The sequence below is a fragment of the Paramisgurnus dabryanus genome, chromosome 18 (genome assembly GCF_030506205.2).
Source record: "Paramisgurnus dabryanus chromosome 18, PD_genome_1.1, whole genome shotgun sequence".
Classification (NCBI taxonomy): domain Eukaryota; kingdom Metazoa; phylum Chordata; class Actinopteri; order Cypriniformes; family Cobitidae; genus Paramisgurnus; species Paramisgurnus dabryanus.
Window position 1 is genome coordinate 17,244,228 of NC_133354.1, and position 13,178 is coordinate 17,257,405.

The window sequence follows — 13,178 nt, forward strand, 5'->3', positions numbered from 1 at the left end:
AATCTAGTTTCACATTGACTTAATCCTATGACATGACCTCATCAGGCAATATAACTTTGTTATAAAGATACCAAGGTTATATTTTCAAAGGATGTTCTTTGCATTATGTATGATTTTATGCATTAAAAGACACACCTAACCCAAACAAAATGGGTCATATATATTAAACTGTAATAAAGAGTTTGGTAAGGTCAAGTATCAAAGTAAAATTGTGTGACATTTTCTCTCATTCTAACTTGTATTCGTGTCCTATTTTTCATAATCAGCTTGGAGATGACAGCACATATCAGTATTAGATTTTTCTGTTACGTTGTTATTTTATTGTTTAGCATATTTTTGTGTTGTCAGGCACTTTAGTGCTTGGCGAATCAAGAAAATGGTTCTCCTCGGGCACAACAGTTACAGGGAGCTTTATAAGATACTTTAATGATGCATCTGAGACCGCTTATATTTGTCTGGTAAATGATATAACAATAATCAGTTTCCAGCCACAAATATTTAATGTACAGTGAAATATGAACGTGTCCAAAGCTGTATATTTTATCATACATTACACATTCAAGCCCATCTGGTAGAGTTGTAACAAAAAAGAGGAAATTAGAAAAAAACTTTAGACAAGACTGCTATACAAAGGACAGTGCAGAATAACATTTGTGTAATATTAATAAAATTATCCACATTTCATTACAGTGAAACACTGGCATATTAAATGTATGTAATAAAAGCATCTGATGTAAACACACATATTTTTCTTTATTTAACCACTACATTGGGATGTGCTTTGAGTTCCTTTACAAAATGCAACATTTATTAATGTATCATCAAATATAGACATGAATGGAATTAATAGAATTGTTTTTCAGAGAAGGCATTGTGCATACTTTTATTTAAGAGGTAGACATATTTATCAACAACAATGGCTTGTTTATGGGGTATAAATATGCTTGATGCTTTAAATGGAGTTATTAATTATTTTAGCTACTTTTATAAAAGGTATCTGCAATTTATGATGTCTTGAAATATGTTTACTTTGTATAAATTATTCAGCACTGGATCGAATGCTTCTTAAACAAAAGCTGGGGATCAAGCAGTGACGGTTACGACTTTGTATATTGGAGGGGGTCTGTTATGCGGTATACCGGAATAATAGTGTTAAAGGGATGAGTCACCAATGTATACTGCAGGCACAAAGACAACCATTTGTGACTTGCAGGTTAAAAATGGATGCAGATTTTAACTGTCCCATCTTCACTCTTGTTTCCAATCCCACGTCTCATCTGGCAGGATTCTCTTTAATAAAGTTGGTAAAAACGTTTTCCTTAACAGGTATGTTATGAAATGTTTGTTTGTTTGCTGTGGTTGACATTGTGTGGCTCCCAGGGAAACTGACAGCATTTTCAAGCAGATGGGATATTTTATATTTACAGCACTCATAGTTGATCCTTTTATTTGAATGCATTCATTTCTACGTGTGCTTCCAAAAGGTTTTTAATACAAAAGGCTGTGATTTATTAACTGGCAGACATTGATAAATAAAAATTGATTTCCCACCACAGCACATTTACTTACTGTTCATTGCTCATCAGTGATTTCCCTATGATTTGGTAGTATAATTATTTTTTCAAGAGTGTATAGCTATAGCAAACACAACCAGATGAGGAATGCATGTCTATGTTGGTGATTTCAGTAGGGTTATACTCTTTGTGTTGCACTTCTCAAGTAAATCAAGTTTAATCCACTCTGCGAGATGGTGCACTTTAACAAATGGCTATAGTTTTGGCACATTATAACCTCAAGGTTTGAAAATGAAATGCCGAATGAAAGACATTAGTTCAATGGCATGCTTCAAACTGACTGTTCTTATTGCAGAAATACATCTCCGCTTAATGTCATATTTCTTATCCTGTTCCTGTAATGCACATGGGATGTTTTTAATATGTAAGCAATCTTGGATTTTACTAAATAAATGCTATTGGGATTAGATATTTATGATCATGATAAAAATTCATAAAATAGATATGATACATGGAAATGTCGTAATCAAAGCTTACTTATTTAGCACACCATCTGTTTTATCTAAATGATGTCAATTACATCTCATTCATTGTCTGCTTTGATAATGATCTCAATACAATATAGTTAATGTGACTCATGGGGCTTTTAGGTGCTTTGTTTTACATTGGCCTGCACTACAGAAATCCAGTGCTATAGCTATCGACCGGCTGCCTTTTGTCCGTATTTCAGAATTATTATTAAACAATGGATTTCTCAGGTGTATTATATTGGAAGTACATGACAGGTTTTTTTGTGCAAATTGTTATGAAACCCCAAAGGGGCGCTCAACGGATCTTCTAAGCAAGAACATAATTGCAGTCGATAAAGTGCTTTACCAAGCATTTTACACAAACATAATGAGGAAAAAGCAGCCAGTGTCAAAACTGTAGACACAGGCTAATAGAGATGTGGAAGGGACAAATGAAGTAATGAAAACAAGAATTTTATACAGTATAGTATATTAATAATGTGATTATTGTTTAATTATATAAATATGCATATATGTTAATTATATATTAATTAGAAAACATTGCAAATCAACTGTAATACTCACATTCAGCAACATGTGGCTATTTCAACAAAAACAGTTATCCAACCTTGGTCATAATTTGATTGAAAGAAGTCTAATGAAAGGTTTAGAGAATCAGAGAAAGACATATTGGTCTATAATAATATGTAAACTAGGTTTGGATTGGGTTTCAATCTGAGGGTTTCAAACATTCTGATGAATCATCCTTGAAAATTCAGGGGTCTCATAAACCCATGTGTCAAAAGAGGATTCACACCTAGCTGCCTTCAAACTAATCTAACTGCAACATAGTAAAATGCCATCCAATTCAGAAATGCGTCTAGATGGTAAACATCATGAAATAGTAACAACATTGAATGACCCTCATGCTCCAGTGCTTTTTTCCAGCAAAGGATTATTACGGTATCACTATTGTACTATTATGTCAAATACATTGTCTTATTGCCCTAAAGGCTGAAAAGTTTTGTTTTTAACAGATTACTTTATATGGTTTGCTTGTGAATCTTTGCATTGCTTTATATTACATGTTTTTTCTGTCTGAGAAAGGGTTCAGTGTTAATTTGAAAAGGGATTTATTTTTACTTATTATTGTGATAAAACTATGTTTTAATGTAATAAATAATAGTCATTGATAATCAATACAACATCCTTCAACTCAATCAATAGTCAAAATCATTTAAAATTATTAATTAACCCATGTAAGCCCCGATTTCCTGTATATGTTAGAGTTCAGTGGGGGTAAAAATGACCCCGAAAATTAAAAGAGTGATTACAAAAAATATATACATTTTTGGTGATACAAATAATATATCTTTTTTTTGTTTGTTTACTTCCCATCTATACATCAATGCTGTGTTTTGGGAGATATGAAGTACTTTTAACCACTAAATTTCTTAACTACAACATTAGCTTTCCTGTAAAATATAAAATTTTTATGAAAAATATACATAAATTATGATCTAAATTTGATTTAAATTCTTTTTAGATATTGATCTGGATGTTATGTGTTAAATTTGGTCAGCTGGTGTTTAGAAAAAATCATAATAATAAATCATTTTGACCAGCAGAGGCCCATAGAGACCCATTCATTTCACTGGATGTGACCAACTGCTCAAATCACTACTTTAGTGATACATTTTATGAATTTATGTATATATAAACATGAGCAACATTGAGAATGTATTTTCTATATTGCATCAGTACCGAGCCCCTAAGGTGACATTGGAGTAAAAAAAACTAAAGTTTAGTTTCATGTGCTCACGTGAAACTTTCATGTGCTCACACGAAACCTTCATGTGCAGATTTTTTTTTAAGTTTAGTTTCGCGTGCACGCGTGAAACTATCGCGTGCTCGCGTGAATCTATCGTGCGCACACGTGAAATTTTCGCTTTCATGTGCGCACGCGATAGTTTCAGGTAAGCACGCGATAGTTTCAGGTGAGCACGCGATAGTTTCACGTGCTCGCGCAATAGCTTCACGTGAGCACGCAAAACTAAACTTTATTTCATTTTTGCTCCATGTCCCCTTAGGGGCTCCGTACATCTGTGCTCTAGTATCAGGCCTACTTTTCTGTGTTGAAAACTTCAGATTTATTCTAGATGCATTGATTTTTTTTTTTACAAATAAAAAAGAAAAAAATTATATTTTTTGCATTTCCCATTCATTTTCAATTGGGGTCATTTTTACCCCCAAAGGGCCTCTTTTGGTACATTTTTTACACACTTTTGGAACGACCGAATCAAGCCTAGTTTTTAATATAAATATTTACAGATATGTCAAAAAATCTTATTCCACTGAGATGAAGGAAACCATGTTTTTTAACTACAGAAAGTGGCTTGGGGGTAAGATTGGCCCCAGGAACTTATAAGGGTTAAAAATGAAAATGGTAATAACCTCAAAACCATAGTTTTCTTGATTATATTTTTAACAGGAGTGGATTTCTAGATTATTCAGTCTAGAATAGATGCTGGTATCTCTTTCCTTTATTGTCAGTGCTGGTTAGTGAAACAGATGAATGCCGTTTAGAAAGATTCACAAGAGGAAGAGAGATTTATAAACAGATTGGCCTCTAATAAACTCCCACACATCAGAATCCCATTCACTAACTCATTTACACAACAAGATCTCCCACAGGCACCAAATGCCTAATCCCACCCAATCCTATGTGTTATAAGAGGAATATTGCTGGATATGTAGAATATGATTATAACCAAAATGTTAAAAATCATGCTCTGTTCACAATCTCCAAATAAGCAAATGTACAGTAAGAGACGTGATAATGAAATTACAGTTTGAAGTTTTACAGATGCAAAGGACATAATTACACGCTGACAATGGTCAAAACATTTTCAAAATAGGTATCCAAGCTGTCACTGGGGCATCCCCCTTTTTAAAAAGACCATCTTTGGACCTAAAGAGTAGGCCTAGACCACACACCAAGCATCATGCACTTTGAATCATCATCCCTTGCATGTTGAAATCTCCCAATGTCACCTCAATGTTGTTTCACAGAAGGGAAAATGGCCACTTGATGTGCCAAGTGAACTGAAAGAACAATACTGTTGTGAGCTGATAAATCCTGTTCAACTCAGAGAAGCCCCTCTGGCCGCTTGCTGAAACTCTATCTGCATGCTGCAGTGAGTTAGACTCCAGCCAATGAAATTAGACAGCATTGGTTCTCCATTGTCATGCTATTTAGAAAGAGAGGCACAACACAATGCGACTTGACTTCATGTTTTTTAGCAAGAGTATTATTCAGCAGTGTATGTATTTTGGAGACATGTCACCGTGGCCGGAAAAGAAAATGATCTTTCTATACTGAGGAAGCTTTCGCGTTGGATGATAAAGGCTTGGATGAATGTTGTGATGTTCCCGTAAGGCACTATTAACAAGAGGCACTTTGGCATCAATACATCTGTCATTGTAATGCAAATCAGGATCTCTCACAAAAGGGACACCCAGTGTATAAGCCTCAAAGTCACAGATTTTCAAATATGTTGAGGCTTATGAAGTCTTGTGGTATCAGGCTTTCTTTTGTGATAAATTCATCCAACATAATGAAAAGAATATTCTGGGAGAATATAACCTTGATATATTAAAGGGACACTCCACTTTTTTTGAAAATATGCTCATTTCAATCCATTCAGCTGATAATAATAACAATAACCACTTTTATAGCATAGCTTAGCATAATCCATTGAATCTGATTAGACCATTAGCATCGTGCTCAAAAATGTCAAAAGAGTTTCAATATTTTTCCTATTTAAAACTTGATTCTTCTGTAGTTACATCGTGTACTAAGACCGACAGAAAATTAAAAGTTGCAATTTTCTAGGCCGATATGGCTAGGAACTATACCCTCATTCCAGCTTAATATTCAAGGACTTGGCTGCCGTGATACTTGGCGCAATGATATTATGTAGTGCCTGAAAGTATTCCCCTTAGTATCTTTCAATAGCAGGGGACTATTTTCGGAATGCTGGGTAATATCAGTTTAGTTCCTAGCCATATCAGCCTAGAAAATCGCAACGTTTAATTTTCCGTCTGTTTTAGTACATGATGTAACTACAGAAGAGTCAAGTTTTAAATAGGAAAAATATAGAACATCTTTGGTTGTTTTTTAGCTCAATGCTAATGGTCTGTTTAGATTCAATGGATTATGCTGTGCTATGTTAAAAGTGGTACCACACCCGGAGATCGGCTGAATGGATTCCAAAACGGTAAAAACCAAATGTTTAATTCTAGGGCAGCTGGAAAATGAGTATATTTTCTAAAAAAGTGGCGTGTCCCTTTAATATTTACTGAGTAAGGCCATGTCAAAGATTGAAATCAATGTGAAATACACGAGGGAAATCCAACTTTGATGCTTCAAATCTCTTTATTATATTATAAGACTTTGGTTTGTATACCACATACAACACTGTATGCATTATTAAAGAATGTGCAACCAATTACATTGTAAACACAGCGTCCATTATTTGACAGTGATAGTTTAATTTGCTTTTCAAAGAAAATTACTTGAAAAATTACAACACTTAAGTTAAAGATCAGAAGTTATTACTATTTCAGTCTAATTAAGACTGGCTGGCACTTGACCCAACAAACCCACTCTGAGTCCTAACAATTTAGACGTGAATAATGCATGCTTTTATTTTAGCCTGATATGAATGATTCATGGATTTTTAATGTATTAGACTTAATAAGCTCATATATTTGTTGAGCTTTAAAGGACCACGCACTATCCTTTTGTCATTAAAAATGTTTTATGCATATAGAAAATATGGTTAAAATTACATGAGATAAAGATTCTGGTCATAGGGGTGGCCTAATAAAAGCTTTGCAGGTCCTTTTACGGGGGCTGATTTATTACGAACGTATGATCGGCTAAGTGCATGACAGCCATAATTTTAGTGGAAAACTATTGAGACTGTTAAAATAATGCCAGGCAAGTCTAGGTCAGTCTGGACAGGCAGGTTCAGTTAAGGTCTTCTCAATCATTTTTAAATCTTCCCGTGCATTTAGCTTTTATTATTGAATAATTCATGCTTTTATGTTTTATTTTGTCTGACAGCTGCATGGCTACTATCTGCAGTATATGACTCATGGGCCTTTACTTTAGAAATGAACACAATTGCTCATCATGACCTGTAGTGAATTTAGTGATGCAGTACAAATTTATCAAGTCAGATAGTTTCTGGCAAATACCACCACATTGTCAGAAATAACAATACAAAAGCTGAGATGGATGGTACTCTTTAAAAAGGTCCTAATATACAATTTTCGGATAAATATTGGGTATCAATACATATCTTTAAAGTACCAGTAATCGTGTCATTTTCTTGTTTTCTACCACTAACCAGCAGCTTGCTGTATGTTGTATGGTGTATTCAATGAATTCTTATGAAAAATGTGATGTGTATAATTACTTTCAGTATTCATTACATTTATATGGGTCTGTTGAATGCTGTATTCTGATTGGCTGAGAAATGTGTCAAATGTCTTAGGCACCAGAGCAATGTTTGTAACCGTGGTATAAGAGGAATAATTGCCTCCGGTCCTTTGAATTATTTGAAAATAATGCATTATTTTCTTATAATTCAATGGCCCGTCGTCAATTATTACTTACGTAAACAAATGTTTAATTTGTTTAAGGACGTAAAGTGTGAGATATGAATTTAGAGCCCAAACTATGTAGACAAGTGCAGTTATTTAAATAGGTGTTCCTGTAAATCAAAATAGCACGAGCATTGCACTAGAAACATTGAAGTCATAGGTTGGATTTCCAGGAAATGCATGAAAAGATCAAATGCATTTGATAATTTCAATACACAGTAAGTGGCATTTAGCCAGTGTTTCTCAAACTTTTTCTGCCATTCCCCACTTTGGAGGTAGGGAAGGGTTCCGAGCCCCACCTGTCCACAATTTCCCCGACAAAAAGGATCAAGTAGGTTTTAATTTTAACTGTTAAAATTTGTTTAATCCCATCATATTTTAAAAAAAAATAACAGCATTAAACACTTTCAATAGAGAAACGCGAAAAAACAAAAACAAATGTGCAAATGTGAAAAAAAACTTTGTTTAAAAGTAAATAATAATAATGCAACTGTGTTTGCATTTTGTCTCTCACAAAAGTCATCATACTTTCTTTTCGGCTGGCGTTTTGGTTGATTGGGTCGACTGTCTGTCTTGGTTGTCTCTGCTAGTACAGAATCTCCAGTTTTCATTCCTTGTTGTCACAAACGTATCCATTGTTAACTTTTATACCCGCTGCCTATAATGCCTCTCCACATTAAAATTTTTGTTCCACTTCAATTCTGACATTAATTCATTCTTGTAGACTATGGTTCCGTGTGACATTTTCTTCACAGTCTGATGTTGTTTTAAGTTAGGCTTATATTTAAATGTATCATTTTGAGTGTATGGTCAATGATTAAAAGAATTAATAGAGATGGGCACAAAAATGACCAAATTTCCTCCCATTTGTCACGCCCCACTTGTAATGTTCCTATTCCCCACCAGTGGGGCCCGCCCCACACTTTGAGAAACGCTGCATTTAGCAATATGCATATATGTAAATTAATAAATTTAAAGTAAAGCATTGTGTTATGCCATCAACACTTTGTTATCATAATTTTATTTAAACCAATAGCCATCTACTGTCACTCAAAGCCATTTACCTAAAGCTGTCATACATGTTTTTCACTTGTAAATAGCTATATATTAAAACAAACAGCTGTTAGGCATATTTCTGAGTCCTAATGGGCCAAACAGATTTACATTAGCAAGAGAATTGTGCACAGAATATTAATTTACTTGTTTTGATTTCATTACATACAGTACCTTGCTAGAAAGTGCGATTTTACAACCTGACTTCCTGAGGACAGGAGGTCATCTCTGCTCCTGATGGATGTAAGCCTCAGTCAGCATAAAGACATCCATCATGCAGAGGCCTTGTGTCAGTGAAGAGATTCACCCATGAACCCTCTGCATCCATCAGGCTGGGCAGCTGTGAGGCTTCCTAATTCGCTTTATACAGAAAGGGGTGGGGTACTCACCAGATACCTCAGTAAGTCAAGCACGTTTGGGAGCATGAGTATTAGAGTGATAAATATAAACTGAAAAGTGAGGAGTTCGGTATGTACTGTACTATAACGGCACGCCGTGCTTTTGCTCAAACAGCTGGTATTTACACCTGGTATTACCATAAGATCTCTTGTGAGCACTTTAGATTTTTGGGAAAGATTTTTTACTCAACTTACTGCATTAACAAAAGAATTACAATTTCAAATATGATGTAATGTCATTTTAATATGAATATATGAAATATGATTCAGAAAATCAGCTATAATGAATGGAAAACAAAAGTTTAAGGTTACACTGACAATGCATTTCATTTGGTAAAAACTAAAGCAGTAGGGACAAAGCTGGAATATTTTAGTATCATTTACACAAAATTTGGAGGTGACACAAAGCCTGCTCAAAACAGATTTAACTCAAACACGAAACTTTTCCAGTAATTGTTTGATCATAATTTACTTTGGTTGCCTTTGACGCATGCATTCATCTCCTCTATTGCTCTGAAAGTCAACGTCTTACCAAATGAGCTTTCTCCATCTGCTGGCAAAGAATCATCAGCATAGTAATTACTAAATGAACACAATCACTGGTCTGATTCTTTAGAGAATACGGTTAATGTACCCTCATTAGTGTTGTACCTGTGAGAGTCATACATTTGATAATTCTCTGAAACAAGGTGAAGTTGACTTTAATGCATGTTCAATTGGGGTTTTAGTCAGTCAGAAACAAAAAATACTTGTTAAATGCTCTATACATTAAAAATATGTTATATTCTGCATAAGGATATGGAGATTAACTGTCAAGATAAAATATGCTCTTTAGTGTAAAGTGTATTGGAGATTATTCACCTGAAAGAATATAGAGCACATCTTTGGCATAATAAGAGACCTACATTAGGTGCATGCTTATTTTGCAGTCAGATTACATTTATAAATGATTTATGATGTAAAATTAAATTTTTTGTCAGGATATGGAACCTTTTGTTGCATAAAAGGTTTTTTGTATTGAACAATGGCAGTGATGTGCATTTCTGCAGTGGTGGAAGCACAAAAAGCGGCACTATTTTCCTTTGTAAACGATGCTGATACAGATGTAAGCTAATGTATAACACAAGTCTATAAAAAATCCCTAAATCTTAATATTACTTAACAAAATACTTGGAATAGGGCTTGTAATTATTTGGAAATTATGTTCAATATTGTTGATATTTGAAACTTTACAATCGTTTTTAAAGGGCACCTATTATGGTCTTTTTAGAAGATGTAATATAAGTCTCAGGTTTGCCAAGAATGTGTCTGTGAAGTTTCAGCTCAAAATACCCCACAGATCATTTATTATAGCATGTCCAAAATAACCCTATTTGGGTGGGAGCAAATACACGTCTGTACCTTTAAATGCAAATGAGCTACAGCTCATCACTTCCTTACAAACAGACAGTGAGCGCTTTCAGTTAAAATAGATCTTATTAATACAGTACAAGAAGACAATAGTATCTAGTGCAGGGATGGGGAACTCTGGTCCTGGAGGGCCACTGTCCTGCAGAGTTTAGTTCCAACCTTAATGAAACACACCTAAAAAATCTAATTCAAGTCTTCAGGATTACTTGGAAAAGAAATTCAGGTGTGTTTGATTAGGGTTGGAACTAAACTCTGCAGGACAGTGGCCCTCCAGGACCCACGGTTCACCAATCCTGATCTAGTGGAAAGAGTACAACTTGCTAAGTGGGGAAAGTTTTTACTATGACCAGAGGGGCACATTTACAGTTAAGCATTCGCGTCAACCCCCTGCCAACACCACTGGACAAGGGTTATACAAACTATAGATGGTTTCAGCAGTAACAGCATAAACAGATGGCTTTTTTGCGGAACAAACATAACTTATGGTAAACTCTGCAAAGAATCAATAACAACAGAGTCATTTGACAGTAGTTTATTTCTGATAACAAGCAAATTAAATAAGCATTAAATGACCTTAGTTCAAGCGTATCAAAAACTACACTGAGTTTAGGTTACTGTGTTAAAAAGTGTACTATATAATGTATACAATCTTTACTACAGATCGGACGGCTGCCATGAAAGGTAAGAAAGAAACGGTTATTTTAAAAAGGTTTGATTTAAATTGTTCTTTGGAGAACCCAAGGTTTTAGAACTTGTGTCTAACATGTTGTTATTCTTCGTCTTTTTCGTCTCCCTAAAAAAAAGTTAATCTTACTGAATGAGTTTTCAGAGATTTTTTCGGATAAGAAAGACTTGTTTTGATGATTGTGGTTTCATCTCAGTTTCCTACCATGTCGTCTAAATTAAATATTGATTTTAATTCCCAGGTCATGGCCTAGTTGCCACTTTTGGACTGTAACTTGAAGTTGCAGTTTTCATGCAATTATGAGAACCGCAGGTAAGTACATATCAAACTTATCCCTAAAGACCATGTTTGATTATAATAATTTAAAGCTGCAATTTGTAACTTTTTCTGGTTAGAAATAAACAAAAATAAGTTATTGAGCAAGTACATAAACAATCAGGCCCAGTTTTGAAAAAATGCATGTTTGAGCTGTCTTAACTAAAAAACAACTTGCCTTTTAATATATCAGTGCCATTGTTTTGTCTCAAAATACACAACAGTTATTTTTTTTCTGAGTCACATTTTAAAAACCTACTTTTAAATGTGAACGTTGCCATGGATATTTGTGTGCGCACGCTTTATAAATGAGGCCCCTTGTATTTTGAGCTTGTTTATGATAGTAGTTTATTTTTATAAACATGAAGATTATTTTATAGAAAAAGATAGTTTAAAATAGCCTCAAATAAACAAAGGTATATTGTTTGTTCTTCTTATTAATAGACAGGCATCATGCACCACAAGAAACATTGTCTTCAGTGTCTTGTTTGGGGCATAAAAATACTTTTTCATTAAATCCTTATATCACTCATCATAGCTTGGTTTGTCTTGAGTATGTGGGTCACATAATTATTTTATTTTTTTATCAATTGGTCAGCCTGACCTAAATTCAACATGGCCACCGGTGGTGCAGGACAGTCAGATGTTGTGGTAAGTAGATGTATATTAATCTAACTTTTCTTCTGAAAAAATAATAATAATACTGCTAATATTAATTGTGAACATTGTCTTAAAGGGATAATTCACCCAAAAATGGAAATAATGTCATGAATGACTCACCCTCATGTCGTTTCAAACTTGTAAGACCTCCATTCATCTTCAGAAGACAGTTTAAGATGTTAAAATGTCATGAAATGATTTTTTGCTCATCATTTTACCCACTTGCCTGTTTATGGGTTAAATGACTTATTATAAAACGGGCAGTTCTGGTTCTTCATTCTGATTGGTTGAAACGCGTTCTAAGCCGTGATAAAATACACTGTTAACCTCACGGTTCAGACCACATTACATAAGTATCACTGCGCCACTGTTGCTGCCTACTGATTTATGAAAATAAACAACAGTGTCTTTAATCATATTTTTAATTTGTCTACAATTGCACAATTAATGGCGATATCCAGATAACTGTCAATAAATATTGTTGAGTCATCTCGTCGATAAAGAGAAAACGTTGTCTGAGGAGTTTATAACTCAAGTTCATACGTCCGCTATTATCCACTGGGTGGCGATCTTACCCAACTTAAACACTGACGCATTAACTCAACACTGAAAACACAGCGTGTAAGTTTTGATGGCTTTGAATCTGATCTCTTACATAAGTTCTTCACAAAAATGGAATTATCTCCGCTTTTAGCTAAAAAATTTGAGAGGTGATAAGAGAACAAATGAAGGTAGGATAAAACGCTTTTTTGTTTGTTTTTGTTTGAAAGCGGATGGTCTGTTCTTTTATTTAATATTTTATGTTTATTTAAAGAAGATCATTTTTCTGCAAGGCATTAAACTAAATCACTTCAACAGTTGCATGATATAAATGTTAATGTATAAATTAGATGAATGTTGATTTATAAAATAAAAACCACAGTCTTAAATCATATTTTCATTGTGTCTTTGCTGCATGTTG